Genomic DNA, 19,892 nt, shown 5'->3' with positions numbered 1-19,892 from the left:
TAAAACAAAACTTGTGCCATGACAAGATTCTTGCTAAGATAAATTAATCATATGGATGAGCCCAAAAAAAAACCAAATAAATTTAGAGCTTCTGTACATATATAGAAGTGATGTTTAAGATTAATTAGAATTATATGAAGAGAAGGAAGCGGATATGACTCAACATGAAACTGGCTACTTTTTTTTATTTTATTTTATTTTATTTTTTTATAAATACAGGGTTCCAGTCGCTGATGGAATAAGTAGACAGTAGAATTCATGCCAATTCATAGACCACCAACATTATAAAGCTGCAGAGAGTCTAAATCAGTCTAACCATCAGGTACAGATCCTGTTTGTGCGTGCGTGTATTAACGTGTACTTAAGCTTGTGGAAAATAGTGTCTGGGAAGTAATCATGACCTCCCAGTAAGAGCAAAAAAAAAAAAAAACGAATAATCTTGATGAAAGCAAACCGACATCCTGTGCTCATGGATAAGATACAGATGCACAGACACTACTATTTTTATCCACAATTATCAAACCATATTAATTGTATTCATATTTGGATAGCAGGAGGGGCGTTGATGTAAAATGACATGTATACAGTATCAAAATTTGTTGGCCATTCTTTTTCTTTGTAAACATTGCCAACATGTTTTGCAATGATAGATGGCTTTTATGACCCTTATACACACACTTTCCTCAACACAGATATAAATAACCAAAACCCTAAAGAATCACAAACAAAAAAGAAATGCCCAAACTAATTTACCATATGGAAAGAGAGTATGATTTACATTAACTGTTGCCATACTGTGTGACAGGCAAGCCAAAAGATAAAAGCTAGACTTGCTAAATATGCTTCTTCCATGATTATAGGTATGCTATTACAACTACTACAGCCTTGTGAATGTGGATTAAAATAAGAAAAAACATACATGTGTTTTGATATGTTAAATTGGAACATTGCTACTACTCATACCCCTAACACCAATTGTCTTCATGTGTCGAATTACTTTCCCTCTTAATCATTTCACTACTTAAGTCAATTGTCATCTCTCAGCAGCAGAATTCCCAACTCCATAGACGGAAAAATGCAGAAATGAAGAGTAAGCCAAGGACTCAGCACTGCAAGATGTTGTACATAAAGCTGCCGCCATGCACTGCTATTTATCCTTTTTACTCTCACGCCTACGAGTTACTTCTACTCACTCAGAGTGCTAACTGGTCTGAACCTCCATTACACAGAGCACACTGGCCTCCCACTCCCACCCTACTAACAGTGGCAGACTGCCAGGTGGGGAAGAGCATGTCTATGCATACGTGTGTTTGTGTGTGCGTGTGTGTGTGGTTGAACTGCACAGGACAATGGCACAAAAACAAGGAATTTGGGAATACTTACAAACCATCTCATAACCTGTCAGCACTGAGAAATTTTGCAGAGCTCTAACACTCCTCAAAAGAACTCTAACCTTCTGTGTAAACACTGGGCATGCTGATGTGGAACCCCTGGGCAGACAGTAAAGCATAGTACTGCATTCCCGTGTTTCCCATCTCCCTGAAACTGTATGACCTATGGCAGACCTCAAATTCCTCTGCCTAAGATGTGAGCTCCCTGCCATTCAGCTTGCTATTAGCGTATTTCTCCGCACTCCATGCCACAGTGCCTTGCCTGTTCCCTGCAAACAGACTCCTTCTATAAGGCATCAGTATGCAGCCTGCCTGAGGGGGAAGAGGAGGAGCAGCAGAGGGGAGGAAGAAGGGAAGGTTGGGAAAACAAAGCCTCTATAGTCGTCTCTCCAGCCGGGCCAGGCCGAGCCGCACTAGCGGGGGCGAGTTATGTAATGTGACTGGCAGGGCCCACTTCCCTGTTCAGAGCTGCCGCACACACTAATCCCCACTGAGGAACAAGCCCTGCTTTGGAGGAAGAGGAGGAGGTAGAAGGGGAGCTGTGAGGGAACCAGTGGAGAAGGTGTGATTACAAGAATTTTAGCCTTTCATCTGTACCAAATCGAACACAGACACCTCCCCTCTGAGCTCATCTGCTGAAAGATAACAGTCAGAGCGATATCAGCACTGCTGACTGCTGGCTACTGCATAGAGAGGAGACACCACTTTCAATGACAATCATTTTACCCACTGTGGCTATTCACAACAGACTATCTGTAACAGGTAAACAAAAAGTATTCATAGTTCACACAAGGCCCGGGTCCATAACTGTGTGTTCCACACACACATCACTGCAAACTATACATTTATACCAGATATTTATGACAACACTATGTGCTAAACATTGTTGACACATTTGTAGTGTTCATTTTTTTCTGGAGATTTGATAAAGCAGCCGGTGCAGATGCACTGCTCTAGTGTGGTAGGAGCTCATTATTCAGTCATGTTATAAAAATTTTATGCTTATTATGCAACAGTTTCTGCTCTACAATCTCATTCGAGCATAACAGCAATACAGCATAGAGGAATGTGTAGGTGAAAGGGTTTCCAGTCACCACTAACGTATTCTTCATTAGTACATTACAGTGGCTCTATATTCATGCTTTCACACCAATGCAAGGCACTGTCAAACCCACATAAAACCCAGGTAGGGAGCAGGTAGACAGATATGGCATGCATATCAAAAGGCTGGGAGGAAGTGGCACCAAGACAGTCACATAGTGAAAGAAAAACACAGAGAGAGAAGAAAAGGATGAGTGATCACCAGACACCTCAGTCAGTTCTGCTAGCCATGGAAACCAGGTGGAGGACTTAAAGCAGTTAAAAATAAAAGTCTGATTCTGATTTACTGAGCTGCTTGCCTGGAAACCATGTGACTGGCATCACATGAGGAGAGGGAGGAGGAGAGTGGCAGAGGGTTTGTGTGCATGTGCGTACTTCCATCTCTGTGAGGACCAGTTGGAGTTACAGAGTGAGGACAAAGTGAGGACATTTTGGCAAGTCCTCATAACTAGTTATTTACAAAATCTGTATCAAGAAGACTAGGTTCTAGAGTTCAGGTTAGAATTAGGTTTTAGGTTAGCATTTTAGTTGTGATGGATAATGTGAGGGTAAGGAGCTAGGGAATGCGTTATGTCAGCAAGTGTTCTCACAAAGATAGAAAATACGCATGTATGTGTGTGTGTGTGTGTGTGTGTGTGTGTGTGTGTGTGTTGTTGTGTGTGTGTGTGTTGTGTGTGTGTGTGTGTGTGTGTGTGTGTGTGTGTGTGTGTGTGTTGTGTTGCGTCTAGCCCCCATAGGAACACATGCACACAGTGTATATTCCACTCCTGGCACCATAATAAGCTTTGTGATCAGTTTCCTTGGTTTCCACTGACAGTAAGCAGATATAGGCAGCTCGGAGAGGTAAACAGTAGCAGCTCTTGCTGGTGCACGGCCACAGGCACATAGACACAAGAGAGGTGGGTGGGAAGAGAGTAAGAGAGTCAGAGACAGAGGGAGAGAGATGAATTTGCGCAGAAGAAGAGGGGGATGAGCCAGTGTTGCAGCTGTTGGTAGTCCAGATACTGATCACTAGGCCACTGACTTTTTAATAAAAACCCATATTCACTGGTTTTGTGATTCTCCTTAGAAAATTTCTGTGTGATTTCACATATTTCCCTAATACACATTCTGTGACTGAATTTAAGGGTGACACTGCAAAATTTTGAATATATATTCTAATTATATGCCCGCCCCCAAAACCCTCTAGGACTCATGTGCCTCTTCACTGAGTGCACTCCATGATTGTAACCTCCAAATAAAAATCTTTAAATCTTATCTATAAATTGTATATCAACAGTGCCAAGGCCATTTCATTCCCTGCTACTAGGGGTGGGAATCGTAAAAGTCTTTCATCAGGCTGTGGCATGTATACAAAACCACTACTTCTATTGGCGTAGAACTTTGCTTGTGTTGCAGGAAAGACTGATATTTGTTACATTAAGATGTACAATAACAGTGGTTGTGTGCTCATAATCTGGAATTTCATATGATCAAGACTATGGATGTTAAAATACCAGAAATTTGGTAGATGTATCAATGCCAATGAAATTATACAATTCCCGATACCAAATTTGAAATCACAGCAAAAACACATAAAGAATAGAGGTTGCTGCACATGCAGTGTGGGAACACACACACACTCACACACACACACACACACACACACACACACACACACACCTCCTTACAGTCAGTGTGCAGACAGTAGTTTAAATTGACTAACAAGGTGACAGACCAATAGAGTAAATATATTCACTTAAAAAGTGATATGTTATATTTTCATAGAACGGTCATGATGGTAGCTTGCTAATGTTGTGAGGACACATTTTGAGCTGTTGCTATGTTAGCCTAAGCTTTAGCCTTTGTGACCATTGTGTGTGTAGCTTTGCTTAGCTTATCTATAACAAATGACAGCCGTTGCAATTCACAAACAATAACGGATACATTTCAGGACATGAACATTCTGACGAGATATTGTTACTATAAAGTTGACAGTGACCATAAAGTTGCTGAGACAAACAAGTGCGGGCAGAGTTGTCAGGATTTTGGGATTTGACTTGGTACCAAAGTATCGATTTTTGTGACATCCCTAATCACGACTTTCAGTTATGCTCAGTTTAACCAACACGGAGATGTAATTCGCAATTGCAATGCATTTGTGAGTGACACAGAGAGAGGGTAATGGAGGGCTTTTGTTGGACACATGCTAGTTCTGCACTACAGAAGCTGTGACCTCCTTTTCACAGTGTCTAACACACACACACACACACGCACACACATGCACACACAGACACAGACACAGAGCCTCTGACAAAGGGACAGGAAAGCAGAGGTTAGGCATGCACTAAGCCCTGTTCTTAATACATGCATTCCAGTGGATAGAGCTCAATGCTGCTGCGCTTTCAGCTTGCCTGTCGGTACAAGCAACTCCTGCACACAGTCTCCTGCATGACTGACAAAGGGTAGAGCCTGATGCTTGTAATATGTATACAAGCACACTCACGTACAGCCAGTCTTTCTTTATACTGTCTGGTTAAAAGAAAAAAAAAAAAAAAAAACTACACTGGTTGTTTGGTTAAACACGAGATACTTGAGCTGCCTGATGTTCCACACAAGTTTCAGAAACTTCAAATGTGAGACTAAATTCACATGTCACATGGTTGACACCAGCACAAACTTCATTTCAGAAAAACTCAATAAGATGCGGATGATAAAAAAATAGAGTTGCAAATGTGTTTCTAGCCTGTGATCTCAACTTGCTTTGTTCACAAGAATCGCATACAGCCCGCATACACACACACCATAGGATACCACATAGCATGTATAAACATAACTGCTTTACTAAATGTTTCAATGATAGCGTCCTTAAAAAGGACCAAGTATCAGCCTGATGATTATGTTTTCAAAAAGATGTTATTCGTCAACATACCGATTCCATGGCTGTGGGAGAATGTCAGTGGGCTAAAATCCAACTAGAAACACCTGCCGCTGCAGAGTCCACAGAATCCTGAAAAACAAGATGAAAACAAAACCAAGCATTAATTACAAGGACAGCACAAGCAGTTTCACATTCTTTACGACGGATGGGTATTGAGGTGGATGCAGAGGGTCATGTTTCTCCTCACAGGATCAGTTCTCCCACGGTTCTCTGGCAAGTTGAGAAAGGCTCATGGACAGGGCACTGAGGCACCGACATGCAGTGAGGTATTTGGTCCGCAAAGTTGGCATATTCTTTCCCTCGGAACTTGTCCAAAATAACCTACATTTTGTCGTGTCCTGAACTGTATGAACTGAGTCTACACCATCCCTGCTCAAGCAAAGTGAATTAGGTACAGACAGATTAACAGTTTGCCAATATTTATGGGCTGATATTTTTAGGGTTACCTGCTAATAACCCCCTTTAGGAATGTAGACAATTCAGCCTTTCTTGTGACAGATCTTGAATGCACATGACAAATATGTTAATAAACTGCCTGTATTTTGTGATGTGCGGGCAAAGTAATGGAAACACGTTAATTCAGTGAAGCCAATAAAACATTTAGCATTGAAAAACTGCACAAAGCTACAGGTATGACATTAAAATACATGTCATGGTGTAAACATTATGCTCACTGCCAGTTCTCAGTTCATTTGGAAAAATCCATAAAACATCATCAATGAACCCCTTGCATCAAGATTCTTATTCAGTTGGTTTCGTACTGAATCCTGCATGCAAACATCTGATTTCACTGTCACTTGGAATAAATGGCTCAGAATTTTATGGTGAAAAACACAGCTCAATAGACATGCTTTTCTTGGATTGTTCACTGCACCAGTCAACACAGTAGTTAGCCTACCCTTACCCTTCTTTTAAGCCTATTGAATTAAGGTAAAGGGGAGCATCATCCCATATCTGGAATCTTTGCTGTTTGAGACAACAATTCGCAACCTTTGTGGGAACTAAGTGTCTGAACCAGAAAATAAAGATCAAACAATTAATGACATTTCTGGGATGTGATAGTGTGGCCTAAAATGCAGTTAACGGATCCAGTAAGCAATTCAAAAGTTTGGGTTGCTTATAGCTTAAAAGGACTTTGGTTTTATTATAGAGAACAAGAGTCTAGGGATGTACTGTCATCATTTGTCATATTTAATCAACACAAGTGAGATGCTGATTTTTTTATTGTAATATTTAGGTGTCATCATGTTTAACGGACTGTAATGTATAGAGGACTCCCAAAGTCTGTGAAGTGATTAATACCCTTTCTACACCAAAATTTGCGCGTATAGGCAGGTTTTATTAACGCACATGCTGGGCTGGTGACAGGTCTGTTTACAGTGTGTGTGCTCTAAAAGATGTCAAAGCATGGAAAAGGGGTAAAAATTTGAATGTTCATCCGGGTGTTGTTATTTACATCACTGCCGATCAGAGCTAGAGCCAACAAATACCTGCAACTACTGCAGAGTCATTTGACCCCCGAGTGGATGCCGATCGTATCCTTTCCTATTGCCAACAAAAGACTGAAGTTAGTGGGTATTGCTGGGTTTTTTTGTCCCCTGTGAAAGGGGCTTCAGTAATGTAAGTAACACAGCAATTTTTAGCCCAGTTAGTTAACATTATAAATACAACTAAGACTGTAGTGGCAAACTCGCGTACCCGAGTATATTCAGCTGTGTTGCCCTTACAACTTTTCCATATCTAGTCCACAGTAAGTAGCCAAATGGAGTACAAAACAACCCAACATAACCAGCCAAAGCCCAGCATCCAAGCCCTGCTAATGTTCCTAACCTGCCTGCATGGTGGCCCTTCCCCCAGTCCCCTCCCAACTATGAGGACAAGGATTTATCAGGATTTAAGAGGCGGGACATGGGAGGGTATTTAACAGAGGTCCATTGTCAGGCTACACTGGTAACATTCCAGTGATTATTGGACCCACCCCCCACCCCAATGTGAACCCACATTTGTTCCATCAATCTGGTTTTAGGGCATCACAAGGGGATTAAAGACCAATAGTCAGTAGCAACTAGTTGTCAAATTTAATACCATTTACAAGACTACCATTTACTAGACAAGTCTGTCTACTTACAAGTCCCTGGAAACTGCATTTTACCCCACGATCTACATTTTTACATGTGCTTATTTATTATTTGTAAGTGTTTATTTATATCTCTACTACAGGATAATATCGAGGAGGACCTTCGTGGAGGGTTTTACAGGATACAGCACAAAGGCTGATAGTACAGGCAGGGTGGCAGTTGGGTACACGGGACAGGATTAAGGCCAGACCTCCCTGGGATGGCCTAAGTGATAAGGAGGAGGATGATGGTTAGATGTGTATTTGTGTTTGTTCTGAAGTGGAACCTGTGGGGATTTCCCAGCGGGAATCACAGGATTGACAGATTGTAATAATCTAGCCAGGAAGGAGAACACTACCCTCCCAACAGAGTTTTGGATACGGCATACATTCCCCTTGATGATCTCTGACAAAAACTGACAAGAGACACAGTTTTAACTGAGAATTGTAATGTATTTAAAGCATGCCTACACCAATGAACATGACATTGAAAGAAAATCTAAAAACTTTTGGTACACCAAGATTAGTTTAAATGATAGGGGGCAGTAAATTGTAATTTTATGCTGCCATTTTTATGGTATACAAATTCCTAACATAAAGACACATTAGCAAACAAAACATAGACCTGGAATTAAAAAAGGCTGGTATTACTCCCCAATGCAAATTTCTACAATGTTATGTCAGGAAAGTGGAGGTATTTTGAGTACAAAAATTGATCACCTACTGTCTATTTCTGTGACAATTTCACAGGGGTACCATGCCATACCATGATAGGATATTTTGTTAGAACAGAGAATGAAAAATGGCTGTGTTTATCTTTTGTAAGTTTTCTTCCTACAGAAGATCCAGAAAGACACTTCATATAACTTTACAAAACCTTATAAGGCACGATACAACACACTGCAGAATAAAATACAACAAAAAGCACCAGTTCTTCACAAGGTTAAACTTAGCCTGGTTAAAACTTTAATGTTTACTAAGTTGCAGATGTCAGAATTGGGAGGACTACGTTCAACCATTTCTATAACTTTTCGAAACCACGACTGACCAACTGTGCAGAGGTGAGAAAGAGACCAGGGTTTGAACTTCTCCCTTAAGCTCACTTTTTGACACTCTTGAAAAGAGCAATCTCTTTATCATGTGTACAGCTAAGGAAACATGGGTTGTTATCCTCATATTTAAAATGATATTGCATCCACTCCTCCTTTTGACTGATGATTCTGCTGGGATTGACTAAGGCAGCACAATAACCATACAAGTGTAGGGGTAATATGAAATGGAGTAAAAACCTCAAACTTATCTAAGCAGCTCAAAGACAGGCATCTAGACCTGTACACAGAATTCAGGGTGAGTTTCAGGTAACTTTATCTTAATAACTTGTCGACTAAATGCTTAGGCCCTATTGTTTCTGAATTGTGGCAACTGGCATCTGTTGTGTTCACAAAAGTTAAAGTTATCTTGTTTAGGCTAACATAGCGACAGCAAATGACATGAGCTGGGTGCTCACAAGATTAGTAGGCTACCGTCATTACTGTTCAGTCTGTCAAAATATAACGCTGACTTTTTGAAATTAAGATTTTCACACTATTGGACTGTCAACCTGTCTGTTTAAATTACTGCAGGCACAAGGACTATATGGAGGTGTGTGCATGTGTATGTGTACATACACATACAGTATCAAATTTTGTATCGAGAATAAATGGAATTTCAATGGTATTGGTACTGACTAACAAATTTCTTGTATCGTGACGTCCCCAAGTAACCCAATATGCTGACAGGGCTACAGTGGTTGCACACTGGGTAGCACTGACAGGCTCCTTAGTAATAGTTGGTTCCTAGCTAATTAACTTTGACTAAGCTACACCAGGAGAGAATGAGAGGATGCCACATGTGTAGTAAGGTCACAAAAACTGCTGAAAGCCCAAATTTACACAAAACATCAATTACATCCTCAATCAGTGACTAAAAGGACAAAAATTACAATGCAGCAGTGTGTAAAAGATGTAATCTCTATGTGCTGTAAAAGTTAAGCACAAAACTAATGCAATGGAGCTGATGAAGGCAACAGAGGTGAAAGACCAAACCCCCGTTAAAGTTGGCTTCCATTCAACTTAGCCTCAAGTAAAAAGCCTGCCTCCTCACTGTGGAAGTGCAGCCAAACATTCAGCATTATCATGTGTAATTAGAGCAAATTTCTATGACAACCATGACAACATGTCTGCATATTTAATTTTTCTACATGTTCACTGTACACGTCCCTGTTATCTAACATCAAAAATGTAAGCAGTGTATTTTCTAATGCTCCATTATGCTAATCACAACATCAGAGGTGTTGCCATATGCCATATATTGGTGAGGAACAGAACGGTTTATGAGCCACGGAGTGGTAAGCTAGCACATGTGTGTACAAGGCAGTTGCGCTACAAGCTCTTCAAAACACTGCTGTAAGTGAGAGAGCTAGTGAGACCAACCCTGGTTTTAACAGTGACCTTCAACAAGAATCAGAGGCTGTCTTTGATGCTGACAGCCTATGACTGCAGATAAGGATAAATCTCTTCACTGGAGCTCAGGGAATGGCATTGCACTAGAGTGACTGAAACATTTGGTTGCAGCAAAACAGGGTCTATTGCTAGATGTTAGATTGCTAGATTTAATCTCTGCAATAACTGTATCAACATTGCAAATGTCATACTGTTTTAACCTACCATGACTAGACCCCCCTTTGTGCCCCAATGTCCATCATTGATGGTTATGATGGTTTGAGGTGAGATTACACTTACAATGATTAAAGTTAACGTTAAATATTGGGGAAATATGTAATTGGTGTAATAAAACCTGCAGACAGCTAACAAGACCTCCTGGTGGGCAAAAACAATTGAAAAGAGAGACTGCTGGTTCCATGTGCATGACCACTTTTGACACTTAACGTTTGTGTGTGCGCAAAAGAGGCACAACTCCCCTGGGTACTGTGGAATTAAGGAGGAGACTGGGGCTCTAATACTGGCTTCAGGAAACAGACATCTTTTGTCTTGCTTCTCTGTCAATTGGCATCTGATTACAGGAAAAGCTTCCATTTCCACAATCTGGAACCTTGGGGAAATGGTAGCAATATTACTGCTGCTTCTATATGTGAAACCATGACCATATAACACAAAACACACCAGTGTGCCCCCACCCCCCAGGGCTACAGAGCACCTCGCCAGTCAGTCCTGTGTCTGGCTGTCCTATCAGAGAACAGATCAGAGCTAGCTGAAAGGCGACCTGGAACAACAGCACTGACCTCTGTCTGATTTCATAAAGTGTGTCACCGGCCTCGTACACGTCATGCAGGCAGAATTCATTCACGCTTACACTGCTGTCTTTGCAGCACAGTAAATCATCTTGAACAAAATTCACTGGCTAGCTGAATTTTGCAGAGTTCATATGCAGGACACTGTAAGAAATGTTGGCACAGAATCTCAACAAGACAAAACTAACATGTAGTGCTGTTAGGTATGATTAATTAAACAATGTTGGCCCATAGCAGCCTGGTGATACACTTCAGAAATATTACATTAGCCCAAGGTTTTGTCAGTGGCTGTCCTATCAATGACAATGTGATAAAAAACAAGCAAGGGCGCATCAAAGCAAGTCTAAGGTTGGGTTCAGCCCTGTGTGAAAAAAACGCATCCTCCTTATTGATTTCAATGAGGCCACTCTGTCGAGTCAGGGAAGGTGCCAATGCAGAGGACTCCAGCAGAAATATTGCAGGACCATCCGGCATAAAAATTAAACATGGCTCAAATTTTCGCTGGACTGCTATGGGATGATATTCGGCAAGGTGCTGCATTGGTAAGTCAAATAGCTGCAAGCTCACACTCCTGGCAGATGACTTTGTATTGTGAACTCTGTACTGCTACTACAACTTTACTTTGAATTTGTTGCGACAAAAGATATAAATGGTTTCTGCTGCTAATGTTTCAGAGCAGTAAACCCCTTCTTCATAATATTATAAACATCTGTGCAGTGCTTTGGTGACTGATAAGCATTGGATCTGCTACTCAAACTGGACTTCCTGGATCATATTTTATGGTCTCACCAGTACCTGAAACAACACCCTCCCTTCAAGACTGTTTTCATTATATTGACATGTTGCTTTGTATTTTACTTCATAAAAGGTTAAATGCATCATAAGCCTTCAGTATCCACATTTTTTCCATCTCACAGCTAAAAATAGAAATACAAGAATGTATGTGTCCATCACTAAGGGTATATGGCAAATTTAATCAGTCAATTTACGCTGAAATAACCATCCATATAAATACAATATGTAAAAGTAATACGTTTTTGATTCATTAAAATATTTCAAATGAACTTTGATTATTGACATTTAAACCATATTTATGAGCCTGAGTACTCAACTAGACTAAAAGAGAAAAGAAAGCAATCAGCGAGGGAGAGAGACAGGTGAAAAACGAGTGTTTGTAGCTAAATATATAGTATGTCATGTGTAAAATTTTCTGATCAATTTAAATTGTGACAAATCTCCAACTGTAAAATACCTTTATACTCTGAAATGATGAATTTAAAAAAATGGAGGACCCACTGCCTCAGTAATGTCAATGATGGAGCCCTATATTCAGTCTGAGCACTAAACCCAATGAACAATAGGATGCAACAGCAGCTTAATATAACAGCCTGGGTTTGGCCTGCAGGATGTCAAAGCATCAGGTATCTGAGCTTATTGTAATATCTTCACTAATTAGATTCAGTCAGTCATCTGCTCCTCTATGCGCAAACACTGGAGGGGAAACCTGACACTGGAGGGTGTGGGGAGACAGCTGGGGGAGGGGAAGTTGGGCCAGGGGGAGGAGAGAGAAAAAGAGATGCACACCACACCTCTCCTCCTCAAAAACATCTACATTATTGATAAGGCCTAGCTTCTGCAGGGAGGGACCACAGCACACTGATCCTCCATATCTCCAGCATGAGCAACCAACACAAACAGCACCATGGCAGCTCTCTCCGCATCAGTTCAAGACCAAACACACTTGTGTGAGATAAAGCATCAGCATACAAGATGGCAATGAGAGGTAGTAATAAGAAGCAAATGAAGAGAGAAGGATGAGAAGGGGTGAAAGATGGAGTAGGGAGTTAGAATAAAAAGTGTCTCGATAACAAAGATAGAAAGGTGAGTCTGTCAGATGGCTGGGATGGGTGGATACCAGCTGAACAACAAGCCAGCTAAATAAAAGCCTGATATTAAATTAAGGCAGAGAAGTGAGAGGAGGAGGAGGAGAAGGGAGGGGATAAGGGCTGCAATGAGACGGCAGCAGCAGTACTCGTGACACAGTTAGCGACAGCGCTTGTTTGTTCAGCACAGCCATGCCGCGGCAAGCTCAGCTCACACGCTCACTCACTCAGCTCCCCTTGCTACGAATCTTCTGCTGTTGTCAAGGTAACAAGCTCTCTAGACTGGGAAAAAAACCTTCACATTCAAAAGATGTTTTTTTCAAATGCTGGCCTCAACCTGAAACTTGCATGTGTTCTCAATATACAGCCTCTGCAGATGAAGGTATCTTCAGCTTGGCTGTGCAACAAAGGCAAACACTTTTCCATTTTCCATGGAATTTAAACATTTCCAGTCCATACTGTAACACTGTGTCACTGTTTTCTCTGATGTAGCGGGAATGAAAATGAAGAACAACAATAACAACATAGTACTTGTTGGAGCATTTATAATAATGTTGTTCAGAGCTGCTTCATTAAAATTAATCAATGGAATTAATCCTAGGCCTCATCAACAAGACAAACGCCAAAGCAATAAGTCTTTTCTCTGCTAAGTACAATCCTTTCTGACAAGGTGAAACATCCATGGAATTGCACCTAGTTACTCATCACAGGGATTCATACAAACAAACAAAAGGTATAAACTGAAAAGCATGGAAGTTGGTGTGTTCTTAAAGTATTAGTTTGGATTATTTGATATGAAATTGTTTGCTGCACACCTGCAGTAGATTCGGATTGACGTGTTCCCAGTTTGGAGAAAGAAACACGTGCATCAGTACAGAAGCTGCATGATGTACTGCTGTGGACAAGGTCAGCAAAAAATATGTTTCAGGCACCTAAAAATGTCCACCGAAAAAAGTGTACTAATTATTTTGAATACTCACCACTTTATATATTTATTTATTTATTTTACAGATTATAAACCAATATTTTCCACTCTTAAAATGACCATCATTAGAGTTCAACAACAATGATTCTCCACCATCATAATCTAGTCTTTCACTCTATTCACATTCCATATCTAAACTAAGGTGCTCATATGTATATTAGCATGCAGCTTTAGCACACAGTGCACATAATATCATGGTAAGTCAAGTCAAATTTTATTTAAATAGCCCAATATCTAGAATCACAAATTTGTCTCAAGGGGCTTAACAATCTGTACAGCATTACGACACCATCTGTCCAGGACCCTCAGATCGGACAAGGTGTAACACAAATCTTCAAATACAAATGCAAAAATAATTGAAGGAACAAAATATCACCACCCCAAATTTAATTTCATGGATGGCAGAATCATGACTGCTTTAATGGCTTCTATCCTACAGATTCAAACGTAACATAGCTTCTTTTCTGCTCTTTGAAACATTATTATGCATGATTATACACATTGTACATAAACAAGTCAAACTTGGAGGAGTGTTATAGCAGCATGAGTGCTGCTGCATAAACAAAGCATGAGAATGCAGAGGGGGCCAAGTAAGGAGCGTTTTTTTGGATGTATTATGCAATTAATGTTGATGACTGAACAAACTCTGATGTTAAGACAAATCAGGTCTGTATTTGCCAAGCCACATCAGCAGACAATCTTTAAGCTATCAGTTCCACCAATTACAACAACCGGGTTTTTTTCAGAACTCACTAATAAAAATAGCCTGTATCATTTATTGGGTAAAAATTGCAAAATAAACAATGACACTGCCAATGACAAGTCACCAGAGCCCAAGACAGTGATTTCAAACTGCTTATTCTGCTAAAGGTCCAAAAGCTACTCATCAATTTACAATCATATGAAAATGAGGAGCAATCAAATCCTCACTTTAAATGCTACAAATGTATTTTTTTTAACAAATTAATTTGAACATATACTTTAAAAATGTTCATATATACATTTTCTGACAAACAACACAGCAATCATTTCTTCCTATATACCAAACAGTTTCTATAAGCTAGTGGTGTTAATGTCACATATGCCCACTTCAGACACTGAACTTGCTACTCTGCTGGTGTCAAATACATGTGTACCATCCAAAACTCCCTCAAGTGTGAGATGTGCACGTCAAAACAGCCTCGCCTATTATTTTCTATATAAGCCTACACATCAGTGTCAACAAGGCATGGGTTGGCACGGATGGACTTGCTGCAACAAATATGCCACTGATAAATGCTACAGAAAAGAAGCATTTTTTTTCAACTTTTCAGAGTTGCTCTCTCAATAGGCACATCCTAGCTACTCTATGCTGATTTTTCTTCTCTTGTCAGGTGATATGGAAAACAATAAAACAATATAGCAGGATAGAAGAGCAGATGTCTGAAAGATGGATCTAAATACCCATGAGTTGTCAAAGATCTCCTTTCTATAACTTTGGTCCATCCACACACACACACACACACACACACACACAATATATAACAATATTTTTTGCGCATCTTCCTATAATGCCATGTAACAGAAATACAACAAACAGCGCACAGTCTCACTGATGCCAGTACCTGGTCTGTTTTGTTTACTGGTCAAGTTGACTGCATATATTTCAGTCCCTAATCATATTATTGCATATTGAGATGAGGACTAGGATGTGGCATTTTGGCCTCTGATCCTTAGATGCCAAATGTTGGAAAAACATCCAAAACAATGCATTGTATGTTAAATTATATCTGAGTATTAAAGTTTCATTCAGTCATCTTGCAATTGAATCTTCAGTGTTTTTAGCCGGCCTATTCACTGACACTGCTTTGATTTTCCATCAAGAAAGCTTGCTCTGCCATTCAGCCTCACACACAACCTGAGCGTTTCCACAGTTCTGCCATTTGTCATTTTCTGTTGCCATGGTTGCAGTGAAAGACAGAGCTCTATGAATATTGGAAATGGAGGAGTAGCAGCACATGGTACATTATCGACATAAACACCCGCACATGCTCTAGCACCACAGAACAAGTCGACTGTGTTGGTTTTGAAAGCCTGCGGCCATCCGTTCACCCACACAATTCTCTGCCAGTTAAAAAGTAGGCATTTAATAAATATCTCCAGCTGACACACATTGTCTCCACACATATATTAAATCATATATCCAGTTACAAAGCCAACATTCCAATTCCACATTGGGACGTACAACTATATCAAATGCAAATTCTGTTTTCTTGACTAGTGATCAGTGTGATATAGGGTGATGTGGATGGTTCATATTTTTCCCCAGTGTAGCTGACAAATATCTTGGTAACAGAAACTGCTTGCCACAACAAACCCAGCTTGTTGCATGTGTGCATCATGCATGATGCCACTGTCACCTTAACTAGCCATTTCAGACCTTCTTTGTACTTTCTTGAATGTCATAACCCTCTTCTCCCTTCTGACAGGCTTAAGCCAGACACAAACACTCCTGCGTTCCCCTCTGAGATTCCTCATTTCAACCTCATTTGAAACCTGTCTAAATACCAGAGGGTGTGCATGAATTAAGGCAGTGTGAAACTACTGCAAAGGACACAGAGTGGGCAAATCACTACAGCAGTCTGTGTTTATGCATATATATGTCATGACAATACAACCCTCTTAAGAGTTGTCACTGATAATAAACATGCTATATAACAACACTATCTGAGGCTGTCAGAATTTACTTGAGCTACCATTCTGAATCCTGATTGCCAATGGAGGCTGTAAACCATGAGCATGCACACACCCACACAGTATGAGTGTTGTGTATGTTTTTTTTTCCTCTCACTCCTCGGAGGGGAAAAACAAGGGCCTGCTGCAAAGGGGTTTTTGATCCCCTGGATGAAAGCTAGTGACATGTCTTCTCACAACACTCTTGTGTGGAGGTATGACTGCAGCAATGTGCATGCTAGCAAAAAATACAGGACAGATGGTAGCCATTTAATACAAATACCAACTAAAGATTTTTTTTGTCTAAAGCAAACAGCATATTACAAGATGCAGTTGGTTTGTGAGTGCACATCTGATCATAAATCGTGTTATGTTTCGGTTCAGCAAAGTATCAATTTCTCTCCTGATACATAACAATTTGCTTCCTTGTTGAATCTATGGAAATAATATAATTGAAAATGGTGAAAGACATGACACAGTAAAACAAAAAAAGAAGAGCAATCTCATTCTCAGAATTACAAACAACAGGAAAAAACAAGCAGTCTGACATCCAAAGTGCACCAGAAAAAAATTGGTTGTGTGAATTGATCTTTATATTTAAGTGATCAGCCCCAGTCTTGTTACCTTATACACAGAAGAATTTATCACTCACTTCCATGCAGTCAGGTGTAGCAATTCTGATTTAAAAAGGAAAGAGCACCAGTATCATATCAGCACAATAAGTTTAGGCATCAGAATCTACTGGCAATGAAAAACTGATTACTATAAATATGCATATATGCATTTGGGAGTAAAGAATTGACATGCATTAAACACAAAATGCAGCAGACTAAATGCAGAAAAACACCAAGGCTGTCGGTGTGTGCGCATAATTTACTATGATTTTTCGTCAAAGAAGGAAACAAGGCAAACAGTTAGGTCCAACGCCCTTAGCTTCCTGCAAGCAGTGCTTCCTGAGGAACCAGGGCTACTGCATAGAGGTGGAGATGGGGGAGGAGACTGTCAGAGAGTGAGGGGAGAGAGGAGAAGAGCATGTGAGGATGCAGTATGCGAGCATACTGCTGGGTTCTGAGATGTGAAGATGAGAAGGAAAAGGTGGCAGTGACTAAATGGAAGTAGAAGAGGAGTGAGAACAGAGGTGTTGGGGTGTGGAAAGAGAGAGGACAGGGCAGAGAGTAGAGCCAAGTGTGTAAGAGAGCAGCATAACAGTGCACCACAGGGCTGAGTTCAGCAGACAATATAATCTATCCAAGAATCACAGAGGGTGATATGATGAAATTTATTAGATATGTTGAGTACAATTAACGTGTGTGTGTGTGTGTGTGTGTGTGTGTGTGTGTGTGTGTGTGTGTGTGTGTGTGTGTGGAAAAGCTATGTGGAGAGTGTGTGTATCACCATAACCACACCTACATAAATCAACATAGACGTGCAGGAAAAGTATGCAGGGCTGGCACAGCAAAGGAAAGTGCAAGACAAAATTGACCCAAAATCCAAAGTCCCATTGCTCTATCAACCAACCACTCCAAATTTAGCCTCTTATAACTAAATAATTCAATAGGAAAAACATTCATAATAGAAGAGTTGTAGCTTTAAATAGAATTCAATTCTGATCCCTTTTGCAAAGAAGAGGTTCTTCCTAAAATGTTTAACAGTGGTACCACATGGTCCACAACTTGGCTGATCACAACCTTGGGAAACTTAATGAGGTATCAACCAAATCACAGCTTCTAACAAATATGGTGTGAAATTAGATGCTTATGGCAAAATAAGTGCACATTTCAAGTTTACAGTGTTGTGTGTTTTTCCATTATTTAAACCACTTAATGGGTGGGCTCTAAAATCTAAAACTTGAGAGCTGGCTACAAAAAAAGGAGCCAATTTTAATGCAGCAAGCAATCCAATTCATTATACTGTTTTTATGACACTAGGCATTTGCAACCTGTCTTCCAGATGTGATTTTCTGTCAACAAAGACCATGAATGTAATACCTTTTAGCAGCCGACTCTAATGTCAGTTTTCTCTCAGCAGGTCCACACCAATATCGAAGACCTCTCAAAAATACCTGTATTATCACAAAACTATAGTGATGTTAAGACTCTACAAAGTAATTTTATACTGCATTGAAATAAAAATAAAGACATGGTACCCCAAAGATAAGAGGAATGTATTTAAAACAAAAAAATAAAAAATACAACTGTTAGGCTTTAGGAAAAGGACCAGTGGTAACAAGGTAAACACAATTTGTAGTACATGTACTAAAACATGCAGAAACATTGGTGTGATCCTTTCACTTCTCACCTTTTTCTTAGAAAACTGTACATTCAAACAGGCTATGCAGTGATTGTGGGTGAGAAATGGCTTTGCATAAGTAATGAGGAGGAATAAAAGGCTGTCCTACATCCACGCCAGAGATTACACTGCTGGCTGCTGTTTCTATAAAAAGATTCACTGCAGGGAGTATGAGTGGCACAAGCACACACGCAACCACGCACACACACGCCCTCACAAACACACAGATGGGCACAAAAACAAGGCAGTGTATTTATAGGGAAGAAGGTTCTAGCATCAAAAGAACTTTAAAGATCAGTGTCTGGTTAACTCACCCAATCACAGATCTGTGACTGATCCAAGCCTTGGCAGACAAACACAGTGAAAAGCTGGAAAGATTATTGGTAGCTCCAGGCCAACTTAAAATGTCTTCTGTATTTCCTGTTCTCCTATTTTCCACCTCTCATTTAGACTGCTTATTTTCTGGGCAAACAAATAACTCAGTTTACAATGTGGCTTCACAATGTGTGACACAGGGACACAATGTGGACGTACACGTCTCAATACAAGGGCCAAACACATACTGGCCTGTAGCTTTAAGAAGTGCTCTGTGCTGCCACATATTCAGGAGGGAAAGTCCCTGTGCAGGCTGACTGAAGATGATGTGATTTTCCACTCCCTGCTGACTGCTCTGGTTAAACACACTAGCTAATTCCTATCCCTTCCCCCAGAAAAGACACTATTATTATACTAATTTTTGATTAATCTAATAATTGTACATGACAGAGATAACAGAAAACTGTCAAAAAACACAAATGCTCATCAGAATTTACAGTTGTCCGTTTTGTCTGTCTGACAGTCCCAAACCCAAAGATATTCAAGTTACAATGAAATAAAACAAATTAAGCAACAAATATTTACATCTGGTGAGCTCTAAACAGTTTTCATTTTAGCATTTTTGCTTGAAAAATGATTTTGAACAATTAATCTATTATCTATTTTATTGAAGGCCAACAAATGGAACAGTGTGATGAGCAAATTTGCACAATTTTGTTATCACATTGTTATTGGTAATGAATAATATAAATACTGCTTGTAAAATACAGTATCACTGCCTTTAGCTATAATACACACTGCCTATACTTAGTTGTTTTTAAGATTTTCTGGGAATTCTTAGCCAGCCAGTATTTCAAACTCAAATGTCTAAGGGTTTAAGTGCATCTCTGA

Source organism: Seriola dumerili, unplaced genomic scaffold, assembly GCF_002260705.1.
Source record: "Seriola dumerili isolate Sdu_G_001 unplaced genomic scaffold, Sdu_1.0 BDQW01001299.1, whole genome shotgun sequence".
Lineage (NCBI taxonomy): Eukaryota > Metazoa > Chordata > Actinopteri > Carangiformes > Carangidae > Seriola > Seriola dumerili.
This window is presented reverse-complemented; position numbering follows the sequence as displayed.